We start from the raw sequence: 20,454 nt of genomic DNA on the forward strand, positions 1-20,454 counted from the left end.
TCTTCCCCCTCATCCCCCTCCTCTTCCTCCTCCTCCCCTTCCTCCTTCTTCTTCTCCTCACCCTCTTCCTCTTCCTCCCTCTTTTTCTACTTTTTCTGACATGCTATCCTGCTTGAATTGACTGGTTGATTTTGCTCTTTTTCTGGCTAATCAGCCTGCCTGGGTTACACTTATATGCTGTGTCACATTGAGTCAGATGTTGAACCCTTCCAGGTTTCAGTGTCCCCATTTCCACTTTTCCAATTGTGAGAAGTAGTAGTGATATTTGCCACATGCCTAGCAAGGTTCCTAACGGGCAGTTGCTGTTGTCATTATTATTATTAATTACTTAGTCATTGCTTTGGAAGTCTGCCTCAGTTGAGCTGTCTTTGTAATTGAGCTAACCCTAATAATAAAGGATCCATACCTCCTCTTGCCCTTGGAAATGCTGTCCAACATTCCAGACTAAATGTGTTTATATGTGGAAAGAGAACCATCTGAACTTACCCTGGCTGCTGGCTCCAGTTCCTTGACAAAAATCAAACAAAGAAATGCCCCCCCACAAAAAAAAGAAAACCTGTCAGGAAAATTCTCTATAGAGGTCATTTGGAAATACAATGCCACAAACAATATCATAAAATGGATATTATTTAAATTCCATCTTGGCCAATGTTAGAGTTGCAGTGTTATTTTAGCAATTTCAGCAGACCCAGGAGTGCAAATAGTTGTAATTAAAGGCTTCCAGTAACAACCCTGTCAAGTCCTTGTGTGTATCACATTTGGCACATGTTTCAAAGCTGAGAGCAATATTAAATAGACCATCTGTTGGTTTTCATTAGGTTTTCTCTCATCAACAGCACTTTAAATATAACTGAACTCATTTAAAAAAAATCCCTGACATCTGTGCTTTCATTTGGAACGTTGATCAATATTAATAACAATTCTACTTCACCTGAATTTATTATTAATGAAAAGTTAAATACAGCATAAATATAAATGTTTGAACTACAATACTTTTAATAGTACTTAGCCACACAAAGTCAGAGAAAGCACCCTGTCTTATGAGTAGAAGTGATGAAAATGCCTGGATATGAGTATTCCAGTGAATCCCACTGGTGGCCAGCATACCTGCAGCATCTGGGCTTGAAAATTTCTCTCCAGAAAGCCTTTCCCTGCAAATTTTACCTGGCAAACTTTTACTATCCTTCAAGAACTGTCTTAGGCATGACCTCCTCTTGGAAGACTTCCTTGTTTTTATCAGTGTTGACTTAACCTTTCCTTTCTCCTCCTCCAGTCCTTGAACAAAAGACTTTGATCAAATTTCACTTTCTTTCATGTTTATCTCCCCAGGAAGAGCAGAATCATGCCTAACATTAAACCTTGTACATAGTAGGTGCTCAGTTGAAATTTACTGAATGAAGAAATAAATGAAGGAACAAATGAAATGCAACTCTAGTAGACATGGGAGAGAAAATGTAACTGAACTCAACAGTTGGTGAAGACTTTTCCCCAGCACAGAAACAAGGAGTATGGCAAAGGTAGAAAGATTTATTGAATGAGCACGAATATTACCTCTCAACTGAAGAGTCTACCTTCTTTCTTGTTTCTGTTCCTCTGTCTTACCCTGCAGCCCTAGACTAATGTGCCTTGGCTGTCACATTGTTCCTCTTTGAGGAGCTCAAAACATTTTGATTCAATGGAGAGTTTTGAGTCCAGATGAGTGACCTGTATCAGCATGCTTACGCTAGTGTATAAACTCCTCCCCTGGATTATCAGTCACTTGAGGGCAGGGATTGGGTGTAATTTAGCTCTGGACTTGCACAGTGTCTGCTTCAAGAAAATGCTACAAAACTGATTTGAACACAGCAGAGACAGCTACCTGAGTTCAGGTATGTTTGATAGGCCCAGTAAGTTCTCCTCATTTACTCATTCACGGTTTTCTTATATAGATTTTATGACTATGTAAGTTTTTAAAAATTATTATTCAGGTATTGCAAGGCCTACAGATGAAGAGATGATAGTCATTGAAAAGATAATTTCCTACTCACAGTTCCCAGGAGGAGAGGGTGTGCTGCACCAGCAGGGCCACACAGTGAAGCACCAGGGTCAGCCAGGAGGGAAAGGGAGGGAGGCGGAAACATGGGTAGGAGCCTTTATCATGGTTCCTGCAGGAAAGTATGGGTGATCAGGGTAAATAGGTTTAGTATTAGATGGTATGAACAATTTCAAAAGCCTCTGGGGTGCTTGTACCTTGGTATCTGGCTCCAGGATGATAAGGTGGGCAGGTGGATGGCAACCTAGAGTGAGAGCTCAATAAATGAGGTATTTGGGGTGTGGCCTCTGGACCTGTTGGTTTGTGTATGGAAGTCACACCCACAGGTTAGTCATTTTCTGTCTCTAGTAGGGGCAGTCTCCTCAGGGTAAGGCTCCAGATGCCAAAACATCAGAATCAAAAGACAGCCAAATACATTCATCCATTTGTTCAACAGGCATTTCCTGAATGACTGCTACCACCAGGCCATTGTATTGGGGGCTCAATGTTGAGTAAGTCATAGGCCCTCCCCTTGAGGAGTTCATAGTCAAGTGAGGAGAACAGCTGGGGAGATAGCCACCATACAGAATGATTGAGCTGTGACAAAGAACAGAATAGGGTCACCCAAAGTGGGCTAGGGGTTAAGATCAGTGAAGCTTCCTAGAGGAAATGAGCTGAATGTTACAAGTAAGGCTTTGCCAAGCAGGGTGGGGTGGAAGGCAGTAGAGTCAGAAGTCATCCAAAAGCAAGCATGCCTTAATATCTTAAGGTTTCCTTAAGGACCAGGTGAATGTCTTCACTGGGGCAGGTGCTGGGAGTAGAGAATGTAAGGGAAGGCCCTTCACATGAGAGGCAGCCTTTTTTCTTACCCAAGTCTGGTTGATTTGCAAGGTGTCATGAGAAGGTACACGTCAGGGGATTTCAGCAACAGCATGTATTCATCTAGTGCTTTCTTTATGCTTTATGCTTATTTTCTTGTGTGCTCCTTACAAGCAACTTGTGAATCGGGAGGAGCACATCTCATACATGTATACTTCTGTACTGTATTTCATTATAATTCCATGTTTAAGAAGACACATATACAACTAAGTGTGGGCTCCTTGATGGAGCTAATGAACTTTGTCGTTTTCTTCATCTATTAAATCTCAGACTTGTCACATAGTCAATTTCAATTGGCTATAAATACTCCCATCTATGAAGATGGAGAGAGAGAAGGAAGATGGGCCATTGGGGAATGGAGGGTCAGGGAAAGGAAGTGGGGATGTGGGCATTGGTTCTTCCTGACTTTGCTTTGGCTCCAAAACCCTTCCATAGCATAACATTTCATCAAGCTGAGAGTGTCTGCTATGTAAAAGCTCTCTGTTATTTATATAGAAGCTCCTCACCAAGACAATGGGGGAGGATAATATTTAAAGAGCATTTTGTGGTTACAAAATAAAATGACATATGCAACATACTTAGGAAAGTGTTTGGCACTTAATAGCTGCATGATAAAATGGTAATTGCTATTATTTCATTATTATCAAAATTGCCCTTACTATCTTTTCATATATGGACACCTACTACATACACAAAAGTCGATTTGCTCATTTTCTGGAGGAGATGAATAGGCACTGTAAAGATGCAGTACAAAAACAAAGAATCTGTCATCAGGATGCGGGATTTAAGGCTTAGATTTTGAAGGTTTCTTTAATGATGGGACATAGTGTTTGATACAAGGTAAATCAGGGCATGTGTAATAAGTGACAGTTTTTAGGACGGGAATAAAACACAGACCTACTAGAGCATGGACTTGAGGACATGGGGAAGGGGAAGGGTAAGCTGTGACGAAGTGAGAGAGTGGCAGGGACGTATATACTCTACCAAATGTAAATTAGATAGCTAGTGGGAAGCTGCCGCATAGCACAGGGAGATCACCTCTGTGCTTTGTGACCACCGAGAGGGGTGGGATAGGGAGGGTGGGAGGGAGGGAGACGCAAGAGGGAAGAGATATGGGAACATATGTATATGTATAACTGCTTCACTTTGTTGTAAAGGAGAAACTAACACACTATTGTAAAACAGTTATACTCCAATAAAGATGTTAAAAAAAAAATAAGTGACAGTTTTGATGGAGAAGAAGATAGTTTATAGCTGAGCGGTTAGGGAAGACCTGATGCATTTAGTATATACCCTGACTTGCTTCAAATCCTTTGTAGAAAAAGATGCAAAGGAAGGAAAAGAAAACACACAGGTTCTAAATAAAATTCAGATTGTTTCATATGAGAGATACTGTTTGTGTGACAGTTTTGACGGAGAAGAAGATAGTTTATAGCTGAGCTGTTAGGGAAGACCTGATGCATTTAGTATATACCCTGACTTGCTTCAAATCCTTTGTAGAAAAAGATGCAAAGGAAGGAAAAGAAAACACACAGGTTCTAAATAAAATTCAGATTGTTTCATATGAGAGATACTGTTTGTGTAGAGAAGGTGAAAAATAAAGATACTGGTGGAATGTAGGTCCAGACAGGGAAGGCTAAGAAGTGTGTTGTGAGGCCTCTGGACTTTGTCTTGAATGTCCAACCACAAGAGGTCACAGCAGGAACACTGAGTTACCCACCACCCATGGGTTAGCCTTTTGAACGAGTTAACAATGCTCAAAATAGAGCAAAGAGATATGTCTGATTTGGTAATGGGTATTAATCGGAAAGTTGGAAACAAAATAGTTTTTCTTTAAGATCACATGTACTAATTGTTAGCACAGCCTCTCTTTAGTTTAGGGTGAAAGTGTTGATTTGCTACTTATTTGGTGTCTCAAGTAATGCCCTTCCACATTTGATGTGTTTATCAGTAAGATTTAAAAATGGTTCTTTGACATGTTAATAAGGCAACAGAGACACCCCCCTAGTGTCAATGTGAAATTCTCTGATGGGACCCAGCACTGATAAAAGGTAATGCCTAAGTGTTTTCGTGAACTTTCTACAACTGGGCACACAATCATAAATATGGTAACCACTTTATAAAAGTTATGTGCTGTCTAATAAACCTTCTTCTTTTTTGATGGAGAAATTGAGTTAAAGAAAAAACTATTGACAGAGCACATAAAGTTATTTTAGTGGCATCCATCATGTCTTTTGGGGTTATGTTGGTTTGATTGTGTCCTTATAACACCAGGGTTGGATTAACTTTGATAACACATATTTTCAATTGAGGACAATAAAATCATATACTAGTTTGCCTTGTATTAGTTATTCAGATAATTGGGATAAAAAGATTTTTGGACTCTACTTTCCCTGAGTTATAGTTAACCTCTCACTTTCCTTTGAACACGGAAAAGGGGATTTCCTGAGATCCTAAACTGAGTACCATCGCAAGTGTGGGGTTGTGTAGAATGATGGTGTTTGGGTCTGCTGGAGGGTCTGTTTACATAGGGTTTCAAGAGCTGCAAAGAAGAACAACTAACTTGCTGCTTAGAGGCTGGATACAGAGTTGAGTCTTGGGACGAACATCCCCAAGCCCTAAGGAGTAAACTGGGCACTCTTAAATCAATGATTCTGAAGCAGGTATACACATCAGCCTCAAGTGGGGGGTATTTTAAAGTGCAGATTTCAGGATTCCAGATCCTGAAACATTCTTATTCTGTAGGTCTGGAGGTCTGGGAAGTGATACTCTTGTAAGAGGATGCCACGAGCAAGTCTTCTATGGAGTTCTAGTTGCTAATGGATCTAACTGCACCTCTCAGGTAAGGACTAAATGAGGAAGGTAGTTTCCTGGAGGGAGGGGACAGTAAGGGCTCATGAACTTGTGAGAGGTATATGTACAAGTCCCCACTCATGACCCTCTGTGTTGCCTTCAGGCCCTGCTCCCTCTGAAACATGTCAGAGTCCTAGAAATGTCTCTCAAAGGCCAGTAGAGAATCATGCTTTCTGCAGTTCCCCAGATGTGGCAGGAGAGATTTGGGGAGTCCAGTATCTCACCCTAGAGGAGAGCCTTTGTTTGGTTCTTAGAACCAATGGAACAGGTGTGGGAGGGTTGAATTTCTAAGGGTGTGGCCTGTGGGGGTGAGCTGTGGCCACTACATAGAGCTGCTTTCCATTTTCTTAGGCCTGTCCCTTTGCAAATATCTGTTACCAACGTATTTCAGTTGGAAGCAAGGGTTAGTCAATAGTCAAAGACATCAAACAAATGCAAATCAAAATGCAAACTTTCATGTTAACTTCTTTAACTAAAAACATTTAAAAATCATAACAATAAGAACTCACATACATGCACATCATTATGTACCAGATACTGAATGTTCGTATTCTTTATCCAGTAAATCCAACTCTAGAATCTACCATAGGAAATAATCTGAAATACAAATATTTATGTACTAAGATATTCTCCAAAATGTTATTCATAACACTGCAATAATGGAAACAGATGTCCTAAATGGTTTGGTAAATTAAGGAGTGCTCTATGAGAAAATACCAAACAACCACTAAAAATATTTATTAAAATATAGGATATGAGAAATCGATCTTGACATGCTGAGTAAAGGAAGAAAAAAGCAGAGGATGAGAAAGTACTGTAAACTGTAACACACACACACAAACACACACGTACACACACACACAAACACACAGACACACACGGATGCACACATGGACACACATGGATGCACACACAGCCACACACAAACACATAAACACATGGGCACACACACGCACACATGGACACACACACAAGGGCACATGCATGGACACACGGACACACACACACATGCATACACAGACACACACACATGCACACATGGACACACACAGAGACACACACGGACACACACAGAGACACACGCACACACACATGCACACATGGACACACACATATACAGACACGGACACGGATACACATACATACATGGACACAGACACATACACACACAACACACACATGGACACACACGGACACATACACACATATACACACGGACACACACAGACATGCACACAGATACACACACACGTGAGGACACACACACACGGACACACACACGGACACACACATGCACACAGATAAATGTTTGGAAGAAATATGCCAACAAATGCTAAGGGATGACTTTCTTCAACTTTGACAGGGTGACATTTTCTCACCCATCGATCTCACCTTGATATAGCCTCAGAGAAGACAACACTTACTCCTCTGTCTGTAGTAAGTTCCCAGCATTACCCTGATATTGTTACTGAATTAAGTTGTATGGACTCTGCTTTTTCTGTTCAGGTTTGTGTAGCCAAATAATGAAACCAAATTTGAGATAGTTTGCAATCTTTGCTCAATGGCCAAAGAATGGAGAAGTGGAGAAGTAGGAACTAAGTTCACAGATCAACTTCTGGACTACGTGGTGAGAGGGATTTGATTTTAAAGAGTAAAGACAAAGGCTATATCCAATCTCCTGAGATATACCATAATGGAAAAGAATATTTAAAAAAGAATGTATAAATGTGTAAAACTGAGTCACTTTCCTGTACAGCAGAGATTGACACAACATTGTAAATCAACTACACTTCAATAGAAAAAAAAAAAAGAAAAGAAAAGAAAAAAAAAGACAAAGGGAGGAGGAGTGAAGCTAATGATGGGGAGGCATATGCGTTAGTCTACTGGGGACGGGGCAGGGCTTTTTGAGGGAGTGGGTGCCACCCTCTTTTTATCCTTTTTTGGTCTTAATTTCCGGTCCTGGCTGCCCGTGTGTCATTTAATTTGCTAATATAGTGAAATCAGCATATAATGAGACTCAGGTTCTGTTGGAGGTCAGATTCATCACCATCTTTGTCCCAGCTGGTTCCACCTGTTTTTTGTTTGCTTGTTTGTTTGTCTCTCCCTGTAGCTTCATTTCTTTTCTCTGGACCCTGTGACTTAAAGATTTATGTTCATTCCTGCTAAAGCTGTGTGTTGGGGGTTTTGAGCAAGGACCTGGTGCAGCAGCTCTGGCAACAATTTTACTCTTCAGAATACTGTTCTTTTCATTTATAAAAAGAAAAGTACCTGTTTATTTGCTTATATAATAGGTCTCACTTTTGGAAAACTGTGCTTCTTAAGGTGAGGAGCACTTCTGCTTTACTTACTACCATTTATTTGGGGGCTGGTCCAGGTTGGTCTTGAAGTAGTAGACACTCAGTAAATTAGTATTTCCTATATTACATTAGCTGATAGAGTCTGTACTCTCTATGTATTTCATATGTATTTGTATGTATATAAATACACACATGTATATATAATTTTCCACTCAATTCCACAGTGTCTGATATTTCACATTTGAAATTTGAGATTTACTTCATTGCTTTACTTTTCTTTACAGCTTTTTAAAAAAAGTACATTCCTCTGATAAACAGTGGATGGGTAGGGTAATACATGACATAGTTACTTATACCTTAGCAGGAAATATTTTCTCAATCAGTTTCTTTCCTGGTAAATGGTATTAGGCTATTAAAAAAATGACCACTCTGATGATACAAGAAAGGGGTCTTACTGGACTTCAAGTTTGCCCCGATGGCCTCAGACACAACTGGGCCCTGCCAAGGGAAGCCAAACAGCCCCAAGAGGTGTGGCCAGAAAGGGAAGATGGAAGGGGTCAAAGCAGATATTTATTTTCTCAACTTTGGTTGGGGGCTAACCCTGTCTACAGATGTTTGTGAAAGAGAAAAAGAAGGGCACATGTTGGTGGTGAGTAGGGAAAGAGACAGAAAGGGACAGAGACATAAAGAGATAGAGATAGAGATTGTAACAGAGCTCAATTTCATCCTAAAAATTGTTCTGAAATAAGTGTATTCCCAGTTGTTATTTCCACTTACCAAAAATATCCAGTCTCACTAACATGCTCATGTATTTTTCTCAAGCTTATTTAAAATTTCTTTCCCATAATTTGGAGTTGGACTCCAGAAAAGATTCCAATCCAACTTTATGCAACTCGATCCCATGGGAGCATTCTGATTTCCTTATAGAAGCCAAGCACAAAGGGCTCACTTTGAGGTCACATTGGTCTGGTTCCTAGCTTATCTTTTCTTATGGAAACACAAGGGCAAACACATTGATGTATTTGGATGAATCCCTCCCCTTCTCTCTCTCTCCTTCCCTTCCTTTCTCCCTCCTTCCTTCTCTCTCTGCCTTATTCTCTTTTTTTTTTCCTTTTCAACTCTCAGGTTAGAGCTAAGATTTAGGTTGAAGCAGATGAGCAAAACAGATTGGAGACATTAACCTGGAGGCTGTCTTTGCCTCTGAAATTAGCATCAACTCTGGGTGTGAATGACTGTTGATCCCTATTTTAAAGGAAGCTGCAATTTCTTGAAAATTGGAGGGATATTATGAGCATCTGAAACCTGCAGGGAGCCCCACTAATTACATATCCTGGACAAATATTTCTTACACTAAAATCGACACATACAGGAATACTAATTTTAAGTCTTCCAATGTTGATGCTTAATGTCTATTTTCCTTCTCTAATGAGAGAGCTCATGTGTTAATTAGGCTGGATCGCAGAGATGATTCACCTCTTCCCTGCTAGAAGGCAAGACATGTTTCCTGCCAAAGAGGCAGGAGAAGTTTACTTTTACCTACTTCTCCCTCCCACCAAAGCCTTCTGGCATTTAGTTGTGAAACATCAATCTCTTCTAATGTTGTATCTCATCTAGTTTCCACAATAATCTCCTAACAGGCTTTCCTCTCTCCAGTTCTCTTGTTTACTAGAGACAGTGCTGATTTATGCCTGTTACCCCAGCATAATTATTAAAATTGTTCCCATTTTTGCTCAGACGTGTCTTGGTTTGGATGATAATTGTATAGTCACCCAGCGAGATTTGAACCATACCCACCTCTCCAAGCTCATCTTTCACTTTACTTCTTTTCGCTTGCTGCACTTTCTCTTGTTCCCTTGGATCATTTCATGTTTTCTGGGGCCTTTTTGTGTATGTTCCTTCAGCTTTGCACACTGTCTTCTTCACCTCCCTATCTCAGCTCTGAAATTCTTCCAAAGCTTTCCTGACCTTACCAACCTAAATCAGGGCTCATTGTTCGAAGGGTTCTTAGCGTTTATCAGAGCTATCATTCTACAATCATATGGCATGACTGTTTCATTAATGTGGATTCCCCCATTAGATTCTGTCAGCCCCAAAATTATATTTTCTCCTTTATAGGAGGAAAACATGTTTTAGAGAGATTAAAAATTTGATGTGTGATAACTGAGTGTGTATCTGAACCTCAGTTCCACCTAACTCTGACACCCATGAAAGGAAGAGCTTATGGGATGCTTGTAGTGGGCCTCTCCACTCTTTTCTTTCTTATAGGATCATACTTGGCTGGCAGATTTGGGTGATGTCTGGGGATAGAGCAGCAGGGAAAAGCAAATCTTTTTGAAAAGGGTATCTGGAGCAACTACAAATTGAAGGAGGATTATCTTGGATTACTTGATATATTTTAAGACTTATTTTTCCTCTTTTTAATGCCCTGATTTTGTTTCTATAAAAATATTCAATAGCAATAAAAACATGGATCATATTTATTGAATCACTGGATCATAGTTTGAAGGGACCTTAGGGTTTATGCAAATGAATCAATTATTTTTTAATAGAAGAGGGAAAAAGATGTCAAGAGAAATTACAAAAATTATCCAGAGTCACACAGCTGCTACCCAGAGGTCCTGTGGAACTGAGTTCAGATCAGTTATCTTGGATTTTATCACCTGAGGTCTTGCTCATAATAGAATTCTATATATATCCCTGTGACCACAAGGTGGGGGTGGGTTGTGAGTGCTGTACAGGAGAATCTAACTCTAACTTGGTTATCACAGAAATTGCTGCCCACTTGGGTCAGTATCCTGCACCTCCTCTGCTACTCACTCAACGCTGGATCCATACACATAGAAAGAAGTGAAAGAATTATCTCAGACAGCACACAGGAAGCAATTTGAGACATGATCAGTTATTTTCAAACCAACTCATATGCCACATTCATGCCACCAGCCTGTTACTTATAACATGTGTTATGAATGAATGCTTGTGCACTGCTCAAATTCATAGGCTGAAGCCAAACCCCTGATGTGATGGTGTTAGAAGGTGGAGACTTCGGGACGCAATAAGCTTTAAATGAGGTCACGAGAGTGGACACCCCCATCCCCAGGATGGAATTAGTGTCATTATAAGAAGAGGAAGAGACACCAGAACTCTCTCTCTCCACCAGATGAGGATACAGCAAGAAGGCAGCAATCTGCAAGCCAGGAAGTGGGCCCTCTCTAGAAACCAACCATGCTGGTACCCTGACCTTGGACTTCCAGCTTCCAGAATTGTAGGAAATAAATGTCTGTTGTTTACACCACCCAGTCTACGGTATTTTGTTATAGCAGCTTGAGGTGACTTAGATAGTATATTTACAGAAGCATTTTAAAAATAATTAAAATGTTAAACATAGTTAAGAATTTGCTGTGATCTCCCAGGGAAGACAGTAGAGAGTTTAGAGGGAAGAAAACATCCCTAAGAGTTAAATAAGCAGGTGGAGAAAACTCTTACTTTACAAAGAAGACACAGATGTGACCTGACAATTAAAAATATCTCTGTAGATAGGTACCCGTTAATAAATGGGCTGAGCTATGCAGCCACATTTGTATTTCCTTTAGAAGGCTTTAGCAGGAAGTGCTAAAGGTGAACTTGACAAGGACTCTGTCTTGCAATATCTCCAGTTTCTCTTTGGTATTAAAAATAATTTCCAATCAATATTTTCAAGTTCTGGAAAGCCTTAAGATTTGTTGGCTGGAAAATTCACAGTTTTGAGTGATGTCACTATGCATCCCTTATTACCTGGGGAATCTCTTTATTCTTTTTATCGTTCTTCTGTTGGTGGCATACATATCCTAACCCCTTACTAATGGACCCTTGAAGAGGAAAACTTTTTTTTTTATCCTTTAGATTCATTTTGTTTATTCATTTATGCTAATTTTTTTTTTTTTTTTTTACATCTTTATTGGAGTATAATTGCTTTACAATGTTGTGTTAGTTTCTGCTGAAGAGGAGAACTTCTGATGCTGGAAATGAGAAGAACGATTTGCCCTAGTGGACAAAACCTAGAGAGGAAGGAGAAAGTGAGGGGATCATATGGGGCTTTAATCACATGGACTCTCTGAGAAGTCTCATGTCCAGCAAATTCTGTTTCCTGTTCCTCCTGAGAACCTGGTTAAGCTACATTTCCCAGTTTCCTTTACAGTGAGGGGAAGCCCTGTGACTGAATTCTGACCAATGGGATATGGGGAGATATGAGGTATGTTATTTCTATACTATAAAATCTTGCATGCAATTTTCTGTATTCCATTTGCTGGTGATGTAATCAAATTGATTGCACACCTTGACCAAATCCACAACTCAAAATCCCAATTTCCTCTCAGTTTGCCTGTATAGACAGTTGGAAGTGCTGGTCACCTCCTCTTACACCTGGTTTTAAACATCCTTACTCCCAACCCTGGATTCTGCTATTAGTAGAAGTATAAACTGATGCAATATTGTGGGACAATTCTTTATGGGCTTCCTGCATTTCTGTAACTTTTGTGAGCAGAGGCATTGATGGCTTCTGTTTCAGACAATTTCTTCATGGATGCTTATAGAGCAAACTTGGAAAATGGGAAGACGCCAGATTAGTTTACTGTCTGAGAAAATAAAGATATTATCTCCTTTCAGCTCAAAGACTGAGCAGGTTTGTTGTGAGCCTTTTAAAAGTTTGGGTGTTTCGGGCTTCCCTGGTGGCGCAGTGGTTGAGAGTCCGCCTGCTGATGCAGGGGACACGGGTTCGTAACCCAGTCCGGGAAGATCCCACATGCCGCGGAGCGGCTAGGCCCGTGAACCATGGCCGCTGAGCCTGCGCGTCCGGAGCCTGTGCTCCGCAACGGGAGAGTCCACAACAGTGAGAGGCCCGCGTACCACAAAAAAAAAAAAAAAAATTGGGGGTTTCCTAAGCTCAATGTTCCACTGCATGCATAGAATTTACCTGGGCCACTCTGCTTTGCCCCTGTGGGCTTTGTTGGAGAGGGCGGTCAGGGGAACCAACTTGAACATGAAGCCCATGCTGCCTGTTGTGATGTGATCAATAGGTCCTTTGTCTCTGACTCAAGAGTCTCATGTCTTCTTCCAGCATCTATGAAACTGTGGCAGGATGACTTATTATTAGGGTAAAATCTCAGACTCTTCACAGTTCTTGGCAGCATTTGTTGAGAGTAATTTGAATGTATCTACGAATTTAAAATCCTTTGATATTACAGTTTCATCCTTAGAAAATCTATCCTGCAGAAAAACTTGTATTCAAATACAAATACAAAGCTCTCTATTTCAGGGGAGAGTCTGATAGTGAGCAATTTAAAAGAACCTGAACATTTATCAGTAGGAACATACTTACTTTCATGATAGGCATCCATATTCTTTTCTTTTTTTTTTTAGGTTTTTTTTTTTTTTTGATATGGACCATTTATAAGTCTTTATTGAGTTTGTTACAATATTGCTTCTCTTTTATGTTTTGGTTTTTTGGCCACGAGACATGTGGGATCCTAGCTCTCCAACCAGGGATCAAACCCACACCTCCTGCATTGGAAGGCAAGGTCTTAACCACTGGACAACCAGGGAAGTCCCTAGGGATCCATATTCTGGCAACAATTCAGCAACTAGAAAACAGGGAGCTCTTTATGTGTTGACAGAAGCCTTTTTCCATGATTCAGTTTTTTTCATGGGAAAAAGCAAGTTATTCCATGATAATGTGAATTATGAACTCATTTTCTATCCTTCTATTCACTTACCAAACATTTATTGAGCACCTACTATGTGCCAGGATACATGATAATATAATCATAGGCAACATTAACACCGCACCTGCTTTCACATTGTGGGGAAACCAGAGAGTAAACAGTAATAAAAACAAAAAATAAGGCAATTACATGGCTGTGAAAATGATATTCAAATAATAGAAAGCCAGGAAGGCTGCTTTAGATGAGGTGGAAGTGGAAATCTGTAGTTTCAGAGAGGGGTCTGGGGAGGTAGCATTTAAGATGATACCACAGGTTTGGGAATAAGCTAGCCAAGCAGGGATTGGGTGAACATTTGAGTCAGAGACTCAGAGAAGGAAAAGGTTTCTTATCTTTGAGGATGAGAAAGGAACCCACGATGACCAGATGATACCGGTCGTGAGGGAGGATGGTGATGTTGAGGGTCATGATAATGTATTTGGAAGGAGCCAAAAACCATGTTAGGGCAGTGATAGGAGCTGGTTTTCTTATTTGGATAATCATCCTGACTGCTCTGTGGAAAACAGACTTTAAGATATTCTCTCTTTCTGCCTATATATGTGTATGTATCTATGCACATATACACCCGTATATGTGTACACACATACACATATTCATGCATATATGCATACATACTTATAAACATACATGTCTATATTTTATGTAGAAGTGACAGCTTATGGTTTTGGGGGGAGAATTGGGAGAACTTTGCTACTTATTTTTTATAAAAAATATAAGGAAGCACATTTTGAATGTTACTAGGAAAAGATGGGAAAGGCCAGAATTTCTGGAGCCCGGTTATATACAAGAACAAGATTGAATTTTCCTCCCACAGATATTATTAAAATCTTTTAAAATTTTTGAGCCTACTTTCAGACAGAGAAAGTGAAATATCGTATGATATCTCTTACAGCAGAATCTAAATTTAAAAAGATACAAATGAACTTATTTACAAAACAGAAACAGGCTCACAGGCTTAGAGAATGAATTGAAGGTTATGGGGAGGAGGAAGGGGGAGGGATAGTTAGGGAGTTTGGGATTGACATGTATACCCTACTATGTTTAAAATGGATAACCAACAAGGATCTACAGTATAGCACAGGGAACTCTGCTCAATATTATGTAACAAACTAAATGGGAAAAGAATTTGAAAGAGAATAGATACATGTATATGTATAACTGAATCAGTTTGCTATACACCTGAAATTAACACAACGTTGTTAATCAACTATAATACAAAATAAAAAGTTAAAAAAACATTTTTTTTTAAAATTAAAAAAATTTTGACCTATTTATTTGTTTCTTTATCGCCAGAGATGATGATATTAACATTGCTTAGAAAATAATTGTCTGTGTATATGCATGTACATGTTAACAAACATCCATTGGTTTCTAGCATATGGATATTAATTTCCATCTCTAAAAAGAGATCAAAGGAAGAAAAAGGAGCCACAAAGAATGTAGTCACGCAATCTTGTTTTGGACAATTTAATAAATTGGAAGCTTGACCAAAATGACCTGGTCAAGGAAACATTTATGAGATCTTCTGATAAACTCTGCCACAGATGGTATTAAGGGAAAGATCCTTTACAATTGAAGGACTTTAAAGGTTGCAAAATAGGAATTCAATGTTTTTCCTACTGTCAGTAAACAAATAAATCAATATATATCTTCTTTCATAAATACATAATTCTAGCAATTCATTGTTATGGCCATTTCTCACTAAGCCATCTTTCAATTTGATAACAAAACTATAATGGAACAAAACTTCCTTATTGATGCTGAGACCTCATTTAAGCATCTACAGGCTCCCTATTTAGAATGAACCTTGTTCTTGATCCAAATTCTGCAAGGCTAAGAGAGCTATCCTAGGAGAAGTCTCACTAAACTATTTACTGAAATTTTATTAACACAAACTGTCATAGACACAGCCACTCCCACTCTCATTCTCACTCTGAGTTAGTGACTCACCTCAGGGAGAAAATGTCATATTCTTCTTTTTAAGCAATGGAATTAAAAAAAAAAAAAACCAACACTAATTAATATGGAAGTAAATTGGCTAATCACCAACGCTTGAATATGTACAGCCAATGTTGGGAGCTTTTGGTCAGCCCGATGATTAGGACAGATAACTCTAGGAGATGTCACCATTTTTGTACTTTCTTCTGATGCTGAAGGTGGGGCTAATTATATTGAGGATTGGCAGAAATACCTGTCGGAGCCTTGGAATTTATTGATGGATTCATTAGAAAAACTACTGAGCATCTTCTATGTTCCATGCACTGTACAGAATGAGTGAAATATGTTCTTGACTCTTTTCTGGTGTCTAATCATCTTTCATTTGGTTTTTCCACCATGTTAGGTATGCCACACTTACTTTTTCAAAATTTATAGGTCCTCAAAAAGTACCGTGAAATTATATCTCCCTCCAAGGGTTCTATTTGCCTTTTACTTGGTCGTTTGGAATTCATAGAAATTGTTGTTGCATTTGAATAGCATATTTCCTATTGTTTTAGGCAGAGTGATTTATAACAGTGCATGGGAAGCTTTGATTTTTGACATGCTTAACACTGATTAATTAGGTGAAATATTTCTCAGTCACAGGTTTCTGGACAAGCTTCTGAAGTGAAGCCCAAGTTCTCTCTGGAGAGACTAGAGAGGAAGGAGCAGGTGAATTAAATAGCATCGTCCTCAGACTAGAAAAGCTTCTACCCACATCTTGGCTGTAGCATCTATACCTTATTTTGCCTTAATGCACATCTGGTCCACATTTTTGTCAGTTAATCCCTGACTCTCCCTGGATTGTTGGAGCAGGTTAACAACTTTGCTTACTTTTCCAGGGAAGGAAGAAAACTATGGCTCTTTCCCTTAAAGCTTTCACTGTTTCTTCTCCTTCCCTGCCTCAGTGTGGCTCAGAATAGCCCACGGTAATTTTGTCAACCTTCTCGGAGGCGATACTTACTTCCTGGATTCTCTTGACCAAAGTCAAGGATGTTCCTGAAATTCATGCATCAGAAATCACTTATTTTAAGAGCTGCAGGTAGATCCTCCTGCATGAGGTCTAAAAAGCCCTGTGATATCATAAAAACTTCCCCTTTTCTTGTTTTCCACTACTGATGCCAGAAGGTTAGCCTTTTTTGTTTTAAATTTTTTACTGGAGTATAGTTGATTTACAATGTTGTATTAGTTTCAGATGTACAGTTTCAGCTGTTATATATATATATATAACAGATTCACTTCATCTATATAGACACACATACACACACACATACATATGTCCATTCTTTTTCAGATTCTTTTCCTTTGTAAGGTATTACAGAATACTGAGTAGAGTTCCCTGTGCTATACAGTAAGTCCTTGTTAGTTATCTATTTTTTGTATAGTAGTGTGTATCTGTTAATCCCAATCTCCTAATTTATCACTTCCCCCCACATTTCCCCTTTGGTAACCATAAGTTTGATTTTGAGATCTGTGAGTCTGTTTCTATTTTGTAAAAACGTTCATTTGTATCATTTTTATTAGATTCCACATATATGTGATATCATATGATATTTATCCTTGTATGGTTGAGTAATTTTCCATTGTATCTATGTTCCACATCTTCTTTATCCATTCATCTGTTAATGGACATTTAGGTTTCATTTAGGTCTTGGCTATTGTAAATAGTGCAGCAATGAACTTTGCAGTGCATGTATCTTTTCGAATTTTGGGTTTCCTCGGATATATGCCCAGGAGTGGGATTGCTGGATCATATGGTAGTTCTATCCTTCCTGACACATAACTACCTTCTTCATGACCTCCTCAACTCAGAGACAAGATGGGTGGCCTGGCCTTTGCCATGAACAGCCCCAGAAGCCTCATATTCACATAGGTTCCTGTGGCAACTTCAGGGCAATTTTTATAAAGGCAACACATCTTAAACTTTTGAGTGTTTTGGGATCACCTGGAGTGCCTATTAAGAATTGCAGATTTGGGATCATTGCCACGAGAGATAATGACTCTGTAAATCTGTGGTACACCCCCTAAAACTGATCTAGTAATAATGGTCATTACAGTGCAAGTGGTGTTGAGTTCATGCTTTGAGGAAGATTGCGCTGTGATGACAAACACTGGCTTGTGAATTGACAAACCTGGTTGAATTTCTAGCCCTACAACTTAGTAAAAGCATAACTTTGGATATGTTAATTTACTAACCAAAATTTGTAATCCAGCTCTCATACTTCTCATTGGTTTTTAATGTTATTTAATTTCACCAAGCCCATAATGACACATAGTATTGATACAAGGATCAGGTCATTCTAGGGAAACTTATAAGTGAAGGTCAACAAGAAAAGGTACATAGTTACTCACATTGCCTGGCTTTCTGCAGAGATGTATGCTGGGGATGGTGCTTGCTGGACCTACCGTGGCTGTGTTCCAGGGAAGGGACCTTGCGGTCTGTTGCTCTCCCTTTAATGGGATGACCACCAGAAACACCTTGACAGTGGGTGACACGATGCTTTGTGAGTTCACCTGGTATTGAATGTAATTATAATGTAATAACAGCTTAGATGGAATATCTTTTTCCATCCCCTCACTTTCAGTCTGTATGTGTCCCTAGGTCTGAAGTGGGTCTCTTGTGGACAGCATATGTATGGGTCTTGTTTTTGTATCCATTCAGCCAGTCTGTGTCTTTTGGTGGGAGCATTTAATCCATTTACATTTAAGGTAATTATCGATATGTATGGTCCTATTACCATTTACTGAATTGTTTCAGGTTGTTCTTGTAGGTCTTTTCCTTCTCTTGTGTTTCTTGCCTAGAGAAGTTCCTTTAGCATTTGTTGTAAAGCTGGTTTGGTGGTGCTGAACTCTCTCAGCTTTTGCTTGTCTGTAAAGGTTTTAATTTCTCCATCAAATCTGAATGAGATCCTTGCTGGGTAGAGTAATCTTGGTTGTAGGGGGCTATTTCCTTTCTCATGTTAGGAAGTTTTTAACTATAATATCTTCAAAGATTTTCTCAGATCCTTTCTTTATCTCTTCTTCTTCTGGTTCCCCTATAATTAGAATGTTGGTTAATTTAATATGTCCCAGAGGTGTCTTAGGCTGTCTTCATTTCTTTTCATTATTTTTTCTTTAATCTGTTCTGTGGCAGTGAATTCCACCATCTGTCTTCCAGCTCACTTATACTTTCTTCTGCCCCAGTTATTCTGCTATTGATTCTTTCTAGTGTATTTTTAGTTTCAGTTATTATGTTATTCATTACTCTTTGTTTTTTAGTTCTTATAGGTCCTTGTTAAACATTTCTTGTATTTTTTGATTTGTGCCTCCATTCTATTTCTGAGATCTTGGATCATCTTTACTATCATTACTCTGAATTCTTTTTCAGGTAGATTTCCTATTTCCTCTTCATTTATTTGGTTTTGTGGGTTTTTACCTTACTACTTCACCTGCAGCAAATTTCTCTGTCTTCTCATTTTGTGTACCTTACTGTGTTTTAGGTCTCCTTTTGAATTCTTTTTCAGGTAGACTGCTTATTTCCTCTTCATTTGTTAGGTCTGGTGGGTTTTTACCTTGCTCCTTCATCTGCTGTGTGTTTTTCTGTCTTCTCATTTGCTTATCTTATTGTGTTTGGGGTCTTCTTTTCACAGTCTGCAGGTTCGTAGTTCCCATTGTTTTTGGTGTCTGTTCCCAGTAGCTAAGGTTGGTTCAGTGGGTTGTGTAGGTTTCCTGGTGGAGGGGATAGTCCCTGTGTTCTGGTGGATGAGACGATCTTGTCTTTCTGGTGGGCAGGTCCACGTCTGGTAGTGTGTTTTGGGGTGTCTGTGGCCTTATTATGATTTTAGGCAGCCTCTCTGCTAATGGATGGGGCTGTGTTCCTGTCTTGCTAGTTGTTTGTTATAGGGTGTGCAGCACTGTAGGTTGCTGGTCGTTGAGTGAAGCTGGGTGTTGGTGTTGAGATGGAGATCTGTGGGAGATTTTCGCCATTTGATATTTTGTGGAGCTGGGAGGTCTCTTGTGGACCAGTGTCCTGAAGTTGGCTCTCCCACCTCAGTGGCACAGCCCTGTCGCCTGCCTGGAGCACCAAGAATCTGTGCTCCACACGGCTCAGAAATAAAGGGAGAAGAAATAGAAAGAAAGAAGGAAAGAAAGAAAGGAAGGAAGGAAGGAAAGAAGGAAGGAAGGAAGGAAGAAAGAAAGAAAGACAGAAAGATAGAAAGAGGGTAAAATAAAATAAAGTAAGATAAATAAAATAATTAAAATAAAAAATAATTATTAAGAATAAAATTTTTTTAAGTAAAACAAACAAAAACAAAAAAACAGAAAGAAAGATAGAAAGAGGATAAAATAAAATAAAGTAAGATAAATAAAATAATTAAAATAAAAAATAATTATTAAGAATAAAATTTTTTTAAGTAAAACAAACAAAAACAAAAAAACACAAACAAAACAGACGGACAGGACCCTAGGACAAATTGTGAAAGCAAAGCTCTACAGACAAAATCTCACACAGAAGCATACACATACACACTCTCAAAAAGAGGAAAAGGGGAAAAAATAATCTATCTTGTTCCCAAAGTCCACCTCCTAAACTTGGGATGATTCGTTGCCTATTCAGGTATTCCACCGATGCAGGTACATCAAGTTGATTGTGGAGCTTTAATGCACTGCTCCTGAGGCTGCTGGGAGAGATTTCCCTTTCTCT

This window comes from Physeter macrocephalus, chromosome 2 (assembly GCF_002837175.3).
Source record: "Physeter macrocephalus isolate SW-GA chromosome 2, ASM283717v5, whole genome shotgun sequence".
In the NCBI taxonomy this organism is placed as follows: domain Eukaryota; kingdom Metazoa; phylum Chordata; class Mammalia; order Artiodactyla; family Physeteridae; genus Physeter; species Physeter macrocephalus.